This window comes from Amphiura filiformis, chromosome 19 (genome assembly GCF_039555335.1).
Source record: "Amphiura filiformis chromosome 19, Afil_fr2py, whole genome shotgun sequence".
Lineage (NCBI taxonomy): Eukaryota > Metazoa > Echinodermata > Ophiuroidea > Amphilepidida > Amphiuridae > Amphiura > Amphiura filiformis.
The window spans coordinates 47,295,901-47,316,759 of record NC_092646.1 but is presented as its reverse complement, the minus strand read 5'-3'; the positions used below and the strand labels follow the sequence as shown (position 1 = coordinate 47,316,759).

The window sequence follows — 20,859 nt, the reverse complement described above, 5'->3', positions numbered from 1 at the left end:
AGAATTGCGTAAGAGCTTCTACTTGTTGAGGTTTAGGCGTAAGTTTTAATTTTTCAGATGCATGGGATATACTCTTCGAAATATCAGCACTAGACAGCGAGGAATTATATGCCATGTTCACGTTGGTGTTCCATTCCGAAGTAAACAAAATATAGTATGTAACTAAATAAAAATACGAACTATCATGACTATTGTCATAACATTGACCGTCGCCATAACTACGCGTCCATGGTTACGGGTTGATAACCTGGTTTCTTTTCATTTTTTTTCCCTTTTATCGATTGATTGGTCACTGGTCAAGATAACCCATTGACCAGTATCGATTGGTTCGTGCAGCTGAAGTTGAAAATGCTTTCATGCATTCATGGTTAATAATGAATGGAGATTTAACGAAGAACTGCTTCCAAGTTCATTGTTAATGTTCAATAGATTTTCTCTTTACTTCTTTTAAAACTTTAACATAGATCTGCATTGTCATTGGTTTATGGCTTGGTGTTCCAAAACCTACTACTAGGCCCAATTATAAACAATTCATCATGATTTGGAAAATGAAAGTGAACATCATGCTTAGTGATATATCCTACCCATCATCACCGTGCCATGGATAATAATTAATAATATTAAAATAATGATACATGGATGGGTATCAACACAACACTTTTTAATTCTCTAAATAATAATAATAATAATAATGGAAAGAGTATTAAATAAAATAAGGCTTTTACAATTAAAAAAAGAAAGAAAGAAGAAAGATCATAACAATATTAAATCGGGACAATATGATAATAATAATGGAAAGAAAGAGTAATATTAAACCAAAGATACTCAATTGATTTAATAAACTAAGTTACTAATAACACTAAAAATACAAGATATTAAATAACAATAATATTTAATAAAATGTCGAAGAACGCGATTGGTATATTCTTTTTCAACTTTCCTGGTATAAACATATGCCTTGTATAAAACATCTCAGATCTTGCTCGACCTACATCAAAATCCTGAGACTGCTGAATCAAAATCCAAAACATTTCCTACCCGTACTACAAAGTAATTTTATGATTGTAAAAATTATTCACATATTATTACATTGACTTCAGCATGGTAGCGAGTGAACATGAAATTTATTAACCAACGTAATTACGCTACTTGAAACCAGATCTAGCCAGACACCTGCACAGTTTTATCCTGACCACTAATTAGATGTGTCACCACTATTCTGTGAGTGACATCGTGTAACTTTTTGTCCGTGACCCTGGCCAACTTCGCTTCTGATTGGCTAAGGGGCTCTATTGCAAGCATGTGATTGACAGTAATTTGACTCAGCCGTGGTGAAGAATCTGTCATCAGCAACAGGTGTCTGTGTGTTGGCGAACCAGACCAATTATTTTTGATATCCTCATCTAACAGTGCAGATTTCTATTTCCATAGTGGATGCCCTGTTGACCTGTTGTATTTTCGGTATGAGACTAAAATTTACCCCGTGCATGGACGCGGGGTAAACTCGCAACATATACAAAGCCGACCTGCCGGTCTTTACTAGTGTGTGGTCAGAGGGGATATGGCATGGTTTTTCAGTTTTTCTTCTATTGGGTGGAAAATAGGTCGGCTTTGGAGCAAAGCTAGGGTGGCGTCTGATGTTGATGGCTTCCATTACGACATACATGACTAATATGGGTTTCAGCAACAATACAGTGGAAACTGGACTGTGATGTGATGATCATGAGACTGCATGACCCTTCGTAACTCAAGTAGCCATTCGTAGGTTATGAATACCCTTACTAGATATAAGTTTCTGATGGGTCCCTGTAGTAAACTCTATTGCTTAGGAAGGGTACCGATCATAAGTCATTTTTTACGATTTTACGATGCGTTGTTAGTTACAATTGATTTTGAGACTAACAAAGTTTCTCAAGTTTATTGAAATGAACCCCAGGCCTGTTATTAAGTTTTACAGTACATACATGTATCTAAAGCACAAAGTTTTCACAATTCATTTTTTATGCCAATTTAGAATTGTTTCATATGCATTTTAAATACGTATCAACCTTTCTTACATTGCACTAACGTAAGATATTTGTGCATTGTTATTTTTACGTTAGTTGCTTAGAGCGCAACGCTCAATGTAGCGCAAACATTTCAACTTTGCAAGTAGCTTCTGTGCAGTTTGCACCTGTTGGCACAACTCATTAATCAAACCAATCAAATGTTCTAATTGTTTCAAGAACAGGTGCTTCCTTTAATTATGCAGCATTTAGTTCCTATGTCCCTATTAGCTCTTCATTTGGTTCCTATGTCCCTATTAGCTCTGCATTTGGTTCCTATGTCCCTATTAGCTCTTCATTCATCTGAGAAATCTACTTATGTCAGAAACGATAATTTGAATGAAGTTGAGGAATTCACGTTTAGTATTAGTCTACGTTTTTGAAGAAACAAGATAGTTTCCTTGTAATTGCGAGAGAAAAATGTGGGGGCTGAAGTAAAGAATAGTCTTTGTCAAAGACGTCCTCCTACTACAAGTCAATTTTTAGATTTGCAGCAATTTCTTATAATTTTTGCATCATGATAAAGAACTGTGAATTAACTTTAATTTGTGACACGATCTGGTCTACTTATATACCAAAGACAAACATTTTGAAAAGTGGGTCATCACTATTGCTAACCACAGATATATTGGAACACATTTTTATCTGTATGCTAACTTTCTCTTAGCTTGCTGATATTCAAATCCCTGTATTTCCCTGGCATACTTTGTTGTTACAAGTTTAAGAACTTTTAATAGTCAATTTTCTTATTTTTGCTGCTTTTATAGGCCTAAATTTCAATGTCATTATTGTCAACTTGGGTCTGATTGGATCAGAACATGACATATCTAATGAAAATGTCATCACAATTATAACTGATATTATTATTGGGAATAATTACAATAAAGATCATGCAGAGTTGAAAGTAATTAGCTTATAACTCAAATACATCTTTGGTGACATTGTCATCATTTTACATTTAATTGAGTCACCATGCAGTAGCTATCCATAATACCGTAAAAACCGTAAATATAGTGTTTTTTATGAAAGCTAAATTAATTTGAAGCAAGCGTGAATATACCAATACAATAGATTGGTCTTAAAATAATACTTGTTTGTATATGCTTGAATCCGTAATTTATTTGCTCAAACTCCATAATGGCGCCTGTATTAATGTAGCTTTCATCAGAAGCACTCTATATGCTTGTAGACGGGGTTTTACGGTATATGACATTGGAAGCAAGAAGCAGCACATTTATAAGTTACATGATACAAACTCCATCGTCGTTGGGCAGTGCAAAACCTCCTATCTGTCATTGGTCCCTGAACATGTTTAAAGCAAAACCTCCTATGTAACCTGTTGGCAGTTTTGTTTTAAACCATGTTCAGGGGCCACAAGCACATAGAAAGTTTTTCCTGCCCAATGATGCCATTTTAACTAAACTCTTCTCCCAGTTCAATAATCAGTGGCACAATTAACCCCTCCACATGGGTGTCGACTGCAGACTACAAGTTCCAAATTTCTTTAAAAGATTCAACCATTTCAGAATTATACATTTTTATGAGCATATTTGGAATCAGCATGAAAAATGCATTAAAATGAGTACAAACAAGCCTGGTATCGGTTCAGTGGTTCTTGAGATAGCTCTTGATATTTTGAGAAATTTCTTAAAACTTTTTATGTTGAAGCTTATGGTTAGCGCACACAGAGCATATAGAGGTGAAATCTAATCCTCTTTATTTATCTGCTAACAGCTCTATATGCAATACTCAATATACCCATCAAAAGTACATGATGAAATTTAAGAAGATATAAATATGACCTCCTTAACTCCCAAACTAGGCCAGCACCTCAGAGATATGCAAATTATTATCATGCAGATCTCAAACATCACCGCCACCTTGCTGGCATCATGATAAATATGAACATGTACGCATATAAGTATGCTTTGTTTACTCTGATGTTGCCGTGCTAGTTAGCCGCAGTTTGTGGCCGTCACAGATTTATAGCGAGCGCAAAGCGTGAGTGAGACCATCAGGTTCGCATGAGGTTGGTCCTTTGGATGATGCCTACTATCACTATAAAGCATCAAAGTCTGAAGGTTGTGCTACCTTCATTCAGGTTGTGATAGGCTATAGGCCTAACCCTTACTGGAGGCTTTTTGGCAGGAAAGAAGTAAATAAGAAGATGAAGAGAAAATGTGTTTTCTCTAGTGCTGTTTTGAACCCCCGACCTCTGGGTGGCAATAAACACCCAAAAACACACACAAAAAAAAGAAGAAAAAAGTTCTAGACCCTACATCACTTGGAAACTGGAGAAATACTGCTACAAAGTACAAGTACAATCTAGAGTGGATACTCAAGAATGCTTAAAAAATTTTTAAAAAAATGAGGGCTACCAATGCCAATCTAAGGGCAACATGGTGTTACAGCCTCAATGAATTTGGAGGCCTGATTTCATTGCATGGTACTAGTATTTATGGATAGTCAAACAGAACCATTCATATACATGTGGAGTTGATGATTGCAAAAGTCATATATCAAAAATGCATATAGCATTAAATTGATCCGATTCAGTAGAAGTCTAGACACCATGATCCAAAACTGTCTCATATTAGAGTCACAGTTCCTTGACCTCCATACAACAATCATAGCTTAGAATTTGACCCCAAATTTAGAGTATGAGTTTTTGTACCCAACATATTCAAAGGTCACTTTATGACTGTACAAGAATATTGTGGTTAAAGAACTGGGTCCTGATTATGAGCATGTTTGATACCTTAACCCTCTCCATGCGGGTGTTGACTGTAGGCGACAAGTTTCATTTTTTCTTCAAAACAAAAAATTTCAGAATTGCACATTTTCATGACCATATTTGGAATCAGCATGAAAAATGCATTAAAATGAGTACAAGCAAGCCTAGTATTGGTTCAGTGGTTCTTAAGATAGCTCTTGATATTTTGAAAAAATGTCTTAAAACTTGAGACTTATCATGTTGAAGCCTATGGCTAGCACACAAAGCATTAAGTGAGGAATCCAAGTCTTCATATATGTAATTGCATTAATTAGTTCACCCAGTCATTTGTATCATGTTGCAATGCATATCTCCTCAGGAGAGAGACTCAAACGTTCAGGAATTAAAAAGTACTTCAAAACATATCTTGGGGATTTGAAATTATATGTCTTCCACTGACAATAATCATAAATTGGTATTGGCTTCAGAATTTCATCATTGTAACCACAGACCCTAGAAAAAACATAATGCAATGCAGCATGGCAATAATAAATATTATTTTTAAGTGAGTTTGAAATCTGATATTTTACAATAAAAAATAAATATTATGAATAACTGATTTAACTACAAGGCCACATAAAATCAAACATTTGTTTCACATCCTCACATATTTGGAAAAGTGAGGAGGATGTGATTTTTGTGAGGAATTTAATTGACATTGATACAGCAGTTTTAACATCAAATTGATGTTGCATAAAATTGATGCTGCTTGCTGGAATCAAAAAGCACTTAACATACCATGGGGTTGAAAGCATGCACTAAATTTCACCATCAATAACTAAACACAATGTTTTAGTCATCATTCATCAACACATTCTTCATTTTGAATCTAGCATGCTGATAAATAGTTGTGTTCACATTTTGTGTTACACCCGGCGTTAACTTACGCTAACATTGATAAAAATTCCACAAATATTTTCCCTACTCCTACCACGTATCCACACCTAGCCTACTCTTAGCACTACGCCGATAAGTTCCACCAAGCATTCACTTCTGGTGGTCGTAAACATCAGCTACCACTTCTGGTGTTTCTGTGACCTTTTTCAACTAGGCAATATGTGTACATCCATATCAAAACAATGCACTTGTCGGCTGCTACATGTGCCTCATTTCACATAATAGCTAGGAGTAAATACCAGACTCATCTCAAGTGGAGGTCACTTCAAATCATCCCCAAGTGACATGGTTATGGAATGTTATCTGTATTAATAATACGCCATGTGACTTGGGATGATATAAAGTGACCCCCACTTGAAATGAGTCTGGTAATTTATTACCAATTATTATGTGAAATGAGACACATGTAGCAGCCGACAAGTGCATCCTTTTGATATGGATGTACACATATGTAATTTCTTAGCTCCGACCAAAAAAGGTAAAACTTACACCGGGTGCCAGGGGTAGCAGCATTCACATTGCAACTTGCGCCTGGCGGAGATTACACCTAGCTCGCTATACTCCTGACATTTATTTGTCAGGAGTAGATCGTCGGAACTTACGCTGACCATCGTTCACACTGCCACTACTCCTGGCAACGCCTACCACTACTCCTAGCAATTTGCGCCGACCAAGTTCTGTGGGGGCGTACGTCCGACAATGTGAACACAGCTAATGAGACTTTGTGCCCTAGAGATCATCTGCTATGGTCTGTGGATAAACATCACTATAAAGGTGCCCCTAATTAGTCCATCTAAAGTATCACATTGCACAGGTATGGAATGTAAAGTGCTTTATAACAACTTGAGTTTCAAATCAGTAGCTTCTAAAACATGTAACATGATCTGATCAACTCAAGACCAAAGTCCGATATTTTGAAAGTTTAGATATTATCATTTCTAACTTACTCCGTAGCTATGCTTACTGCTGTTGAAATCCAGAAGTTCCTTACATACTTAGTTGCAAAGTTATGAATGTTTTGTCTGTCCATTTTCTTACGTTTATATTACATTTTTGTTCCTTGTTTTGTTATATCTCAATTTCATTACTGCTGACTGTGGTTTGATTGGATCAGACTGTGTCATATGTGCCCATCCACCACAAACTGGTCGTAAAGTTGTCATTTTCCATTTTGAGATACAATCAAAAACAGTATGTGGATTTCTATGTAAAATATAGTAGGAATTTGACCTTTGATGAACCATAACTTCACTTCCAGATGTCCAATGAAGCTGGTTGAGGAATCATTTTAAAGCTGAAAGTGCATTCTTTCAAAATCTGCAATGGACAGAAAATGATCTAGAACCGACTTTACTACCACTTTGTGGTGGATGGCCACATATGTTCAGAAACTATCTGCTCCAAACAGCTGCTGAAGATCATCACTTGATCTATACACTGCACTATGTGACTTCAATTAAATAAAGAAATGAAATATATCATACTAATTTACTAATTATAATTATTTCATTAATCAATTAGTTTGGTAAGTCATTATCAGAGCACATTACTTTGGGCTAGTCCAGTTGAAATACATCACCCCTATGGAAAACATGACCTTAATCTCCCACACAGGGAGTGTGAATTTTAAATGGGGTTACCTGAATGGGTGACTTTATTTAATATCTACACCCATGCATGTGTGGGAAATTGAGGTTGTATCTTCCATAGGGGGCGTATGGATTTCAACAGGAATAGCCCATTTCTCTGCAGGGCATACATGTCTCAGAACATCAAGTACAACAAGCTCTGATAAATCTATGAGGTTGTTGGCACTTATTATATGTGACCTGATTGACAGCCTCATCCTTCCCACTTTGACCCATCAAAATGCATATTTTGGTTATCAGGTGAAAGCTCATATTTGTCTCGGTGAAATTTTAAGCTTGAAATAATATTGTTTACGCAGTATGAACAAACTCATGAATAGTGTGAATGATGTGATTGTGATGTTGAATGAATGACTGCTATTTACTGAAGATAGCTAAAATAATTGATAGCTTGAATGACTGCTATCTACTGAAGATAGCTGAAAGGGTGGTGGCATGAATGAGTTATCAACTGAAGATAGCTAAATGAGTGATAGAGTGCATGAGTGCTATCTACTGAAGATAGCAGTCATTCATGCTATCATTATTTTAGCTATCTACTGAAGGTAGCTAAAATAATGATAGGCCCCTAGCATGAATGACTGGTATCTACTGAAGATAGCTAAAATAATGATAGCATGAATGACTGCTATCTACTGAAGATAGCTAAAATAATGATAGCATGAATGACTGGTATCTACTGAAGATAGCTAAAATAATGGTAGCATGAATGACTGGTATCTACTGAAGATAGCTAAAATATTGATAGCATGAATGACTGCTATCTACTGAAGATAGCTAAAATAATGATAGCATGAATGACTGCTATCTACTGAAGATAGCTAAAATAATGATAGCATGAATGACTGCTATCTACTGAAGATAGCTAAAATAATGATAGCATGAATGACTGGTACTGAAGGTAGCTAAAATAATGATAGCATGAATGACTGCTATCTACTGAAGATAGCTAAAATAATGATAGCATGAATTACTGCTCTCTAATGAAGATAGCTAAAATAATGATAGCATGAATGACTGCTATCTACTGAAGATAGCTAAAATAATGATAGCATGAATGACTGGTATCTACTGAAGATAGCTAAAATAATGGTAGCATGAATGACTGCTATCTACTGAAGATAGCTAAAATAATGATAGCATGAATGAGTTATCAACTAAAGATAGCTGAATGATTGATAGAGTAAATGAGTGCTATCTACTGAAGATAGTGAAAAGAGTAATGGAGTGTCAAATGAGTGCTATCTACAAAAGAAAGCCCAAACAGTGATAGAGTGAATGGTGCTATCTACTGAAGATAGCTAAAAGGGTGATATAATAAATGACAGTTATCTACTGAAGATAGCTAAATGAGTGATATAATGAATGTGTGCTATCTACTGAAGATAGATAACAGGGTGATAAAGTTGATGATTGTTATTTACGGAAGATATCTAAGTGAGTGATATAGTGAATAAATGCTATAGGCCTACTGAAGATAACTAAGTGGGTGATAAAGTGAATGATTGCTATCTACTGAAAATAGCTAAAACGTAATTGACGTAACATGTATGATTTGTAAGACACAATTGATCAAATGATCGGCCCTCATGAATATGTGAAAATTTTCATTGCAAACAAACAAAAACTTTGCCTGCTGTGATGTCATGTTCAATGAAGTACCATACAACAGAGATTAATACGGTACCTGTATAATGTAAAATTTGCATCTGTCACATAATATATCTTATTGAAATATTCCAAGTCTACTTGTTTTATCTTTCTATATCCTGCATTTACAGAGCTGCCATGCCTTCCATACATGCTCAATATTTTAATAACATTTCGAATTATTCTTATACTTCAAATTAATTGCATAATATTCATTTTAATATATATTATCTTGAATTGCTATTCATTGCTCTATACAATGTCATTGTTTTATACATTTCATACTTTGAAATGACTTTTAATTACCTGTATTTGAAATTGACAATTATGTCCTGCAGGCCTAATTTGTAAACACGCCTTCAAGGAGCCGGATGCTCATGTCAATAGAACCCAGAGAAGAGAGCCACGCTTCCCATAATGCTTTGCTTTTACCATGTAATGGGAATAGAGTTTGTTAATTTATTCTATTTTTGCAAAGTGTGATGATCGTGTGTAATGTCTTTATATCAGCCTTCTAAGATTACATCAGATTAGATTGCAAGTAACTGAGCTGGATCACATGGACATTGATATTCTTTGCTTTCGAAGGTGGTCACTGTTTTTCATATATAGGGTGTGCAGGAGCTAAGTGCTAAGTTTCGATAGGCTGAAATATTAGGTTTACTAATCTGTTAAATTGGTTCACTAGTCTGAAACATAAATGGGTTTGCTATTCCAAAGATAAAAGAGTGATAGAGTGAATGAGAGCTATCTACTGAATATAGCTCAAATGATGATAGTTTGACTGAAGATAGCTAAGAGTGATATAGAGAATGAGTGCTATCTACTGAAGATAGCTAATATTGTGATAAAGTGAATGAGTGCTATCTACTAAAGATAGCTAATATTGTGATAAAGTGAATGAGTGCTATCTACTGTAGATAGCTAAGAGTGATAGAGTGAATGAAAGCTATCTACTGAAGATAGCTCAAATGATGATAGTTTGACTGAAGATAGCTAAGAGTGATATAGAGAATGAGTGCTATCTACTGAAGATAGCTAATATTGTGATAAAGTGAATGAGTGCTATCTACTGAAGATAGCTAATATTGTGATAAAGTGAATTAGTGCTATCTACTGGAGATAGCTAAGAGTGATATAGAGAATGAGTGCTATCTACTAAAGATAGCTAATATTGTGATAAAGTGAATTAGTGCTATCTACTGGAGATAGCTAAGAGTGATAAAGAGAATGAGTGTTATCTACTGAAGATAACTAATATTGTGTTAAAGTGAATGAGTGCTATCTACTGAAGATAGCTCAGAGTGATAAAGAGAATGAGTGTTATCTACTGAAGATAACTAATATTGTGTTAAAGTGAATGAGTGCTATCTACTGAAGATTATAACTAAAATTGTGACAAAGTGAATGAGGCTGATGTATTCTGGGAAGGCCTGGCACTCTGCCGTATATGGAACCCAGAGAAGCTTGATATTTGACGAGCAAAACTCATTTCCTAAATATAAGTGTATTCTATCACATGTGCCAATGGGTTATTCCAGTTGAAAGACATACCCCTGTAGAAGACTTGGCCTTAATCTTCCACACAGCACAGGGATTGTGAATTTCAAATAGAGTTACTTGAATGGGTGACATTCCATTTGAATTATACACCCCATGTGTGGGAGATTAAGGTCATGGCTTCCATAGGGGGTGTAGGGATTTCAACTAGAATAGCGCAATGTCTGAAGGCACAGTTCTTTAAAGCCATAATGTATGATTTCTGTCAAATTTTAATTTTGTTATTCTTTATCAAAAATGTCAAGAAGCCTAAGAAGGCTGAAATAGATGAAGTGAAAAAAAACCCGCTATCTTTGCCATTTGTTTGATGTCATAATTACGACATTAGGCCAAGGAAAGTCGATTTTGAGTTTCCCGTCACCCGCCCTCACTTCATTTTCTGACCCTCACTTGAATTCATTATTGTGATTTTCCAAAAAATACCAATGAAAACTGGTTATATTTGCAAAAATATTATGAATATCCCTTTATTTTTTGTGGAAATACATACATTTTGCTGTCAACCTTGCAGACTCTTTGTAATATACTTTTGAATCTCATTTGGACTAAACATCCATCTTCAACATGTTCAAGTGAGTGAGCAGCAAATAACAACACATTTTATATGCGTGTTGGTCATATAATGAAAGGCAGACAAATAATGAATAATGAAAAAGTTAGCTCACTTGTTTTCAGAAATTATGTGACGGGAAACTCAAAATTGACTGTTAGGGGCCTTAATTTAAAATTTCATGTAGTCCTACAAACACAACAAATTTGGCTGATTACATTTAGATGTTAAGTTTGAACATGTGTACAAACATTACAATTATCCAAAAAATCAGGTTTAAAAATTTCATTTTAAAGGAGCGTACATTATGGCTTTGTAAGTTAACATTTCAACAACAAAAAAGGTTAATCTTTAAGTATTTTGGTTGTGGTCTCTGGTAAAAGTTTTAGCCTTCATTGGTCTTAGCAATAAAGACTTCTTTCTCAGAAGTGTTATGTATTTTTACAATGCCAGGTTATTAATTGTATGTATCTAATTAGCATAATTGTCATCTGATTGGGGGATGTGTCTCATATAGATGAGGAATGTGTTGTCAGTTACAGATGTTATTTACACACATTATGTGACATGATCAAGGGGAATGAGTCGCATGTCGACCTGGGTCGAAAAATGAGTTTTACAACTATTTCTAAAGAGGACATTTGGTCGCATGTCATAAGTTGGGTATGCAAAAAGGGTGGAGGGATTACATTTTTCGGAAAATTGCGTTACAAATTTGATTGGCTTTCCGTAACCCCATAGCCTACAGCAGTGGTTGATACCTCATTTTAAGCCTAATTTTATACTCTTTCAGTCTACTGAAGCATATAATTATACATTATTCAATAAAAAAATCACATCAGTTGAAACGAAAAATGCCAGGGGTGGAGGAGCAGGCGGATGTGGAGCAGGCGGTTGCGGGAGTGTGCAATATAGGGCCTATGTGAAAATTCACATGTCAGCATGTCAAAACTACTGGTTACTTTTTCAAATCTTGTGAGGGTATGATGTATTGACAGCTTTGAATGTTGAATTTGTACAACTAAAACAATTACTGACTACTTAAGGTGGTACTACACCCCCTGATAAATTTTTTGACTAATTTTGCATTTTTCTCAAAAAGTAACTACACACTGGTAACAAAAGTTATGTATATTATAGGGTAAGGACTCCAATTACTTCACTGAAATTTCAGTGATTCAAGACAAGGGTTCATTATATATGTTAAGAAATGAGGTACATTCTAGCAGTACCTCTTTTCTTATCATAAATAACATACCGCTTGTCTTGAGTCACTGGAATTCAAGTGTAGTAACTGGATTCCTTACCCTATAATATACATAACTTTTGTTACCAGTGTAATTATTTTTGAGAAAAATGCAAAAATATCACAAATTTATCAACAGGTGTAGCGCCACCTTAAAGGGTTATATGTTCCATTTTGTAATTTTGATGAAATCCTAGTTGAATTTTAGTATTTTTAGCAACATGCTAATGTACATTTCTCTTCTTGATATTCATTTCCTCAATAATAGAACAACCGTCTCGCTAATTACTCGTAAAAAGGTCATTGACCTTCACAATGTAATTAACATACATACAATTATTTTAAATAGTTCATTTGAAGCATTAATGTATTGAGAACATATCCTCCAAATCTGATGACATTCTTGCATAAAATAAAAAATTTACAGTCATTTATGTAATTGAGGTCCGATTTGAGAAAAATGCATTTGAAAATTGAGATTTACATAGGCACCTGTGTATTAATTGATTAGTAATTAAGCATTATCTCATAAATTAAGCATGTGTTATGATTAAAAATGGTGTTAATTATTAGAGGTTGTCAATATATACAACATATCAAAAAATACATTTTTTGTCATTTTTGACCATGTAATGGAAATTGTACCCAACTTATGACATGCGACCATTTAGATCTTTTAGAAACTGAAAACCCCATGTTCATACAACTTTTCTTTGCAAAATTGCATCAATTTATCAATAGCTGAAAACAATAGAAAACAAAAGAATTATAACACTTTCTTTGCCGATATCTCAAAATCAATATTAGCGACATCCGACTCAATTTTCTTGATCGTGTCACATATCTGAAATCGTAATGGAATGTAGTAGATGGTATTACACTACAGACACTCACAGTGTTTAGAGATTGAATATTTTTTGGTAATATTATTGATTGTAAACATGTTTCAAACAGAAATGCCGAAGGCAAATGCCATGGCATCAGTTGTTGAATTCATAAATACAACCAATCAGAATTGATAAACATGTATAGCATTTAAACATGTTTGGAAATCAATTTAAAAATGTGTGTAGATTAGACAAATATTTTTAGCAGTGAGGCAGCATCAAAGAGTACTAAGTCCGCCATGTTTGTGTTTCACTAATGGAGGCCACCTAATGTACCTACCAACAAATTCACAATGGATCCACCTTTTTTCAGTGATTGTTTCCTTTCCCTTCGCCCCAAAGCAGATGAGCAGTTTTTGAAAAGTGTGGTTTTCCTATGAATGTGTTGCAGGCCAGTGGTGGTGCCATGGGGGAATCCCCGCAACTTGAGTACCATGGGGGAAATCCCACACCCAACTTGGGCTTTGCACACTGGTTTTCCCTCTCCCCAATCGGAATCAAACAAATTCCTGGTGCCGCTACTCCAGCAACCCCACTGCTGTAGGCAAACTCAAGTGCTGTTGTTCACTATGTGAATGGAATCAGTGACAATCAGTGAGAAATGCTCAATCTGCTGAAACAAATAAGCATCTCCTTCAATTTAAATCGAATCGTATCCCAATTAACAGATAACATGGTATGTATGCCATGGCACGCCTGGTCGCAATGAGGGTGTGCAATCATGCGCATGCAGTAATGTATGACATCATGTACTGATAGATATCCTTCCGGCCAGGTGTGTTTTATTTGCAATTTTTTCTGGTATAGAAGTAATAATGGTAAAACAGAGCATGGAAACAGAGTAGGTTTAGTTAGCAACTGCTCGCACACATTTTAAAGATGTATTAGACCCAAAAAAAAAAAAAAAAAAAAAAATATATAAAAAAAATACAGAAGTCTAAAAATGGTCATTTCCTTGATTTTAATAAAGGCTATGATCAGTGATTAAAAACTCTGGCATGCACTTTTGGTTATCAGTACTGATAAGTGATTCTGTTATGTTCTTGTGAATTTTCACATACCATTCTTAAAAGTGTTCCCTTTTTTTTCAATTTTTACATTGTTAAAAATAGCAACAAGATTTCCATTTTTGAAAGGCTTCAAGATGTAGGATTTAGAAGATGTGGAGCTAAAAAATAGAGTCAACACAAAATATGTCAGACGAAAAAAATTGTTTTCTAACCGATAATTGACCTGAATGTACTCAAAAAACCAAGATGATATGAATTTTCAGTGTTTTTTTGTGTGTTAGTGTAGTAATTTGTTCCAGTCAACTGCTTTTGTGTGGAAATGAATGCCATAAAACTTAATGATGCGTTGATGTGTTTGAGACTTTATTGTCTTGGAGAAAGATGGAAACAATTGTTGTTGTTTCTTTGTTGTGTTGGCCAGAGGGTGATGACCACCAAATGATCAAACTGCAGATATGGTCAAATGGATAAAAGAAGCAAAACATGTGTCCATTAGATGGTATCTGAGTGGAGTGAGTGAGTGCTTTTAATCACATGTGTTGACAACCTGGGGGGACTCAAGTTTGGTTTTTGTAGGGAAGTTACCGTTGAGATTTTGGAAGTAGACCCATAAATATACCAATTGTTCAAGAAATTTGGACCCATTGATATACCAAAAGTCTAAATTTTCGGCCGAATTTACCCAAAATTGTCTTAGTTTTTGCAAATTTTCCCATAATTTTGGGGAAATTTTGGCTAAATTAAGGAAAAATTGGGCTGTTTTCCGAGAAAATTGAGACAATTTTGAAAAAAGGACCCATTCATATACCAAAATAGGCTTTGAGAGAAAAGGGGTCATTGATATACCAGAAGGCTGAAAATGCTACCCATTTTTGCGGCACGTCCCCGTATGGTCATTTGTACTGAGTACCCCCGGTTGACAAGTAGGCCTAAAGTGTTGTTCTCTCTTGAGAAATTTTGAATTTTCTTTCTTTCTTTCTTTCTTTCTTTCTTTCTTTCTTTCTTTCTTTCTTTCTTTCTTTCTTTCTTTCTTTCTTTCTTTCTTTCTTTCTTTCTTTCTTTCTTTCTTTCTTTCTTTCTTTCTTTCTTTCTTTCTTTCTTTCTTTCTTTCTTTCTTTCTTTCTTTCCTTCTTTCTTTCCTTCTTTCTTTTCCTTCTTCCTTCTTTTCCTTCTTTCTTTCCTTCTTTCCTTCCTTCTTTCCTTCCTTCTTTCCTTTTCTTTCCTTCTTTCTTTCTTTCTTTCTTTCCTTCTTTCTTTCTTTCTTTCTTTCTTTCTTTCTTTCTTTCTTTCTTTCTTTCTTCATTCCTTCCTTTCTCTCTTCCTTTCTCTCTTCATCTCTTTCCTTCTATTTCTTTGTGTCTTTCTGTCTCTTTTCTTCTAGATCTTCCTTTTTTGGTCATTGTCTGTGGCTTTGTTTGTTGGTCTCTTCATTTCATTTCTTTTGTTTAAATGTTAAACTTGTTTGATATAAATGTGTAAGTATTCAGGGAAATTAAGCTTAAGTGTGGCTGTTTAGTATTAGATGACATAATTGATATCAATTTGAGAGTGATGACAGAGATGCTGTATTTGAAGGCATCAATGTGGAACAGATGATGTGACCCAGGAGAAATCTTGCAATAACTATTGGCTTTTGGTTGTTTTTATGTGTATCTGCAGTATGGTAGACATCATCACAAGGTGGAAGAGATAGAACATAATTATGTGACATGATCAAGGGGAATGAGTCACATGTCGGCAATTTACATCATTTTCTGGCAGTTTATAAATGTTACATTTTGATGCAAACCCCATGAAAATTGGATGGTTACAGAGTTATGAGCAATTTATGAATGGCTGAAAACAATATAAAACAAAAGAATTTGAACACCGTTTTTGCCAACATATCTCAAAAACAATATTAGCGACATTCAACTCATTCCCTAATTGGTGCTAATGAGATATTAGGTATTCAGGGATGCTGGTGATTGAGCATGGTGCTTAAGGGAGTGGGCTGGTGTTTGCAGGGTGGAGGTGAATGAAGCCGTGTTCAGACGGGCTTAGGGGTAAGTTCGTGTTAAGCTAACACGAAGCTACCTCTAAGGTAGCTTCGTGTTAGCGACCGTCTGAACAAGTATCGTGTTAACTACCTCGAAGCTTAACACGGAAGATTTACCACAGAGAAATCTCTGTGGTAGCGCGCTAATACGAAGCGATCGTTCCGTGTTAGTGCCCGTATGAACAAGATTCTGGGGTAAGCTTGACCTTATGGATACAACACTTACAATTTCGCAGTATTTTAAATTTCTTTAGCATAAATTCACAATAATTTATCTCCGTTTCTCACCGAGAATGAACATGATGAAAAAAGCACCACAAAACGAAAAAAACAACCCAAACAAACAAAATAAAAAACCTAACCAAATAAACTAGGTTATGGAATAGTTTGCCAAGTGTAATTAAAGAAGCTAAACGGGTAAATGAGTTCAAAAATAGCATTATAAGGTATTTAAAATCTAATTAATACCTCTCATAATCTCATAATTTCCTGTTTTTGCCGACTCTGTACACAATTCACCATAATGTATTATCAAACACTGCTAAATTATTTGTTGCTTTAATTTGCATTTTTTATAACTTAAGATGGGTTCTTTGTATGTTTTTATGTTTTTGTGTATAATTAATGTTTTGATTATTTAATGTACAATTATAATTATATGTTATAAGGTGGTACATCGTTTTCAGGTCTCTTGGCCTTGTGATGTACCTGCCTTCATCAATACTTGTTAATGTGCAATAATTTAATTTACCTCTGTTGTTACATTGTATGCTTTATGAGATTGATGAAAAATAAAAGATTGATTGATTGATTGATTGATTGAAAACATTAAACTGGTCAAAAGAAGAAACGGAAGAGCTGATATTAGTGTCTTGAAAGACAAAAAAATTGAGTGGAGAAGAAAATAACAGCTAAAACATGTGTAATTGCCCTGAAACTAAGAGACATCGGCTTCCACAGTGACTTGCAGTATAGCAAACGGCCCTAAAACTTCCAGGAAATTCCTATATTTACCACGAAGTAAAGACCGAGCCGTGCAGCTAACACTGAGTGCTTAGAGTTAAAGACCACGAGGAAGGACCGTGTGGACAAGTATCCGTGTTAAGTCATGACCTTGCACTACCTCCGTATTACGGTAACACGGAGGTAAGCTCCCGTGTGATCATGCCTTGAGTGAAATGCTCGTCTTTTGTTGAGGGGTGAGTAGATCACATGTGGTTGAGGTGATTGTGTTGGTTTGTTGAAGGCACATTCTTTGCATTGATTGGTTACTTACTTAGGTTGAATGCAACCAAGCTACATAAATCAAGTAGCAAGTTGGACAAATTATTTAATGCGGTTAAAAATGGTAGAAACTAAAAAAAGGATCCAATGTGTACCACTTACAGCCACCAATGCCTTGCCACAACATTAAGATCCAGAGATTTCTTGATAACTTAAATTGTTCATTATAGGCATACTGATCATGGTAATGGGAAGTTTGATTGTGGGATGGCACAAGTCATATTGTTCTGGTTTTAGCCATATTTTAACTAAAGTACTGTAGTGTACTTTTTATATTAATACATTGATCCTATAGGAAAAAAGTATAGGAAGCCAGTAATCACATTTATAATTTCCATAGGTCTTTGGTTTCTTGAATTGTTGCCAGTAATAATCAAAACAAAAGGTTCCCTCATCCCATGGAAAATCATATATGGCTGGAAATGACACCCCTTATACGAAGCCTTGAACCTCTTGTTTGTCAGTTTTATTTATATCAATATTTAAGTGCAAATACCGCCAGGTCGTGCTCCACTCCATCTCGCCTTAAAAGCATAATTGTGGAAATGATTTTGGTGTATCAATTAGATTAATTATAAGATAAGCAAAGTGTATTATTGGTATTCATAATCAACCCATGGATTGGATGTGTACCACTTAAAGCCACTATATGCCTTGCCATAATACTTAAGTTGCAGAGATTTGTTGATAAACTTTCGTTCATTAGTGATCATGTAATGGGCAGTATGATTTCATTAGAAAACAGCGGAATTGTGGTGTATCAATTAGATTAATTGGAAGATAAGCAAATTGTATTAATGGTTGTATAAATCAACCCATTGCTTGGTTAACAGTGTAATACTGCACAGTTAAGTGTTTTGGTGGATATGCCTAGATACTCTATTTTCAGGGGTGGCAATTAAACCTGTGGCTCTAAACCATATGCAGCCCTCAAGCTGCAGTCCACAGAGCCTTTACTTGCAAAAAATAATTATTTTGAATAATATACCGGCATATCTTTCCCATAGGAACTTGACAACAACCCAAATGTGGCGCAAGGAGAAGTAGAACAAGGCCTATTATAAAAACTTTAGCGGAAAAATGTGCAAGAGACCAAAATTGCAGCACAAGAGAGCCTTGGACTATTATAATATGTTGTCCTTTAGTATCCCTCTGAATGCAGCCAAGACTTCATAAGGGATCGTTCAATATTAAACCAGGGGGAGTGGCATCGAGTTGACAAAAAATTGACAAAACATTTTGTGTTCCCCTTGTGTCTGCTCTAAATTTTAGGATTTCTTCCTTGTTTTGCCCCATTTAAAACTAACATTTCTTTCATGTAGTTCAAGTACAAAATTCAAATTCTCCCCCATGACCCTACAAAACTTGGATTCTCCTTCAAAACTCCCACTCTACCCCCACATAAATATTGAACGGTCCCTAAGCCATCAATAAGAGGAAATGTGACTGAATTAAGCTAACAAGATTTCTTGTGTAGATGTAAATATTTATCCTATCTCAGTGATCCTTCCTTTTTGTAAAGATCATTCTATCCATAAATCACTGGTATGTCAGAGATGATATATAATGGGTATGAGCAAGTTGAGACACTTGTCCCTATACCATTTATCAACCTAATGTGGCAGTGATGTAAAAGCGTTGAAGCAGCTGTTTTTGTGTGCGCATCTATGCAGCGTCTTAAAGCATGCGTACGCCAGCGCTTTGAGGGAACACTATGGATTTATAGCTACACCCAATGAAATGCGCACTGACGCATCGGGTTGGAAAATGGTAAACAATTGTTTCTATTAAACAAGGGGGTTGACAGGTGATGGGGGCAGTGGCAGTAATAGATTTTTTTTCGGGGGAAGAGGGGAGCATGGAGGAGGGGCAAAGTGAATTTCAGGGGGTCAAAAATCATGAAATTTGTAATTGTAATTTTCATATATTTGTATGGGGGGATCTCTTGACTGTTAAAATAGGCATATTTAAGGGATCTTAAATGAGCGTTTATTGCGTTTCGACAGTATATTTTGTGGGACATGAGAGCACCTCGGACCTATCGAATTGCATTCTGAATACTGAAGCATGTCTTTCTGATATCAAATAATTTTCATTTTTGAAAATCACAATATAATACAAATTTTATGACAAATTATAAAAATTTGATATTTTTCAAATTTTTGATATATAACAGTCCTCGAAGTAAATTATATAAATGTAATGATATATTCTCAAAGTGTATGTAGCAGGGAGGAAAAGCCGACGATCAATTGAAAATTTTGACCTTTCATATTGAAGATATGGATTTTTTTCCCAAAAAGACCTAATTTTTTTTGGTGTTTTGGGAAAAAAAATCCATATCTTCAATACGAAAGGTCAAAATTTTCAATTGATCGTCGGCTTTTCATCCCACCTACATACACTTTAAGAATAAATCATCAGATTTATAAAGTTTACTTCATGTACTGTTAAATATCAAAAATATCAATTTTTAATGATTTGCCATAAAATGTGTATTAAATTGCGAATTTCAAAAATCAAAATTATTTGATATCAGAATGACATTCTTCGTATTCAGAATGCAATTGATATGTCTGATGTGCTCTGATGTCCCAAAATAAATACTGTCCAAACGTTCATACCCCAGCCCTTAAGGCGAAAATAAAATTGACATTAGCCTACAAGTAACTCATTTTGTATAGTTGCTGTTAAGTATTGACATAAAAGTCAATGAGCCTATTACAACATCAATTTGTCTACTGAAGATACTCACTATGATTGATATACACAAGCTATGCTGATTGGTATTAAGTAACTCAGTCACAAAGATTTTACACAGTAAATCTGTGTTTGATATGGCTCCAATGTGGTGGCATATCACGCCATCGTTCCAATGGGGTCGAAAATGACAAAATTAGTGGCGCCCTATTTGACCAATTCAGCATCGATTCTGCGCCCCTCCAAGCGATAAAAGTCTACATTTCCGCACCCTTCAAGCGCATTTCATCACAAAATCATTTGAAGGATCATTTTAAGACCAATATTCAACTTCATTATAATCAAAATTAATTAGTGGTAGGCCTATTTGTAAAAATTTTCAGGTACTCCACACGCAATTGTTTCAAGAATTGGGGGTGGGTGGGGGGGGGGGGGGCCATTATGTACCAATCATAGCCCTGGGTGCCACAACCCTTAGCTACACCACTGTCATTCCCAGGATAACTTTACCAAGACAAATGGTACAGCTGGTTAATTTGGTCTCCAGTCAGGGTGCATGTTTAGGCTAAA

At 35.2% G+C, this 20,859-nt stretch overlaps 1 protein-coding gene across 2 annotated transcripts in view; it reads left to right on the top strand.

Annotated features, from left to right (window-relative positions):
* Positions 1–20,859, top strand: part of LOC140141395 (uncharacterized) — a 226,516-nt gene that overhangs the window by 113,790 nt on the left and 91,867 nt on the right. The window lies entirely within an intron of this gene.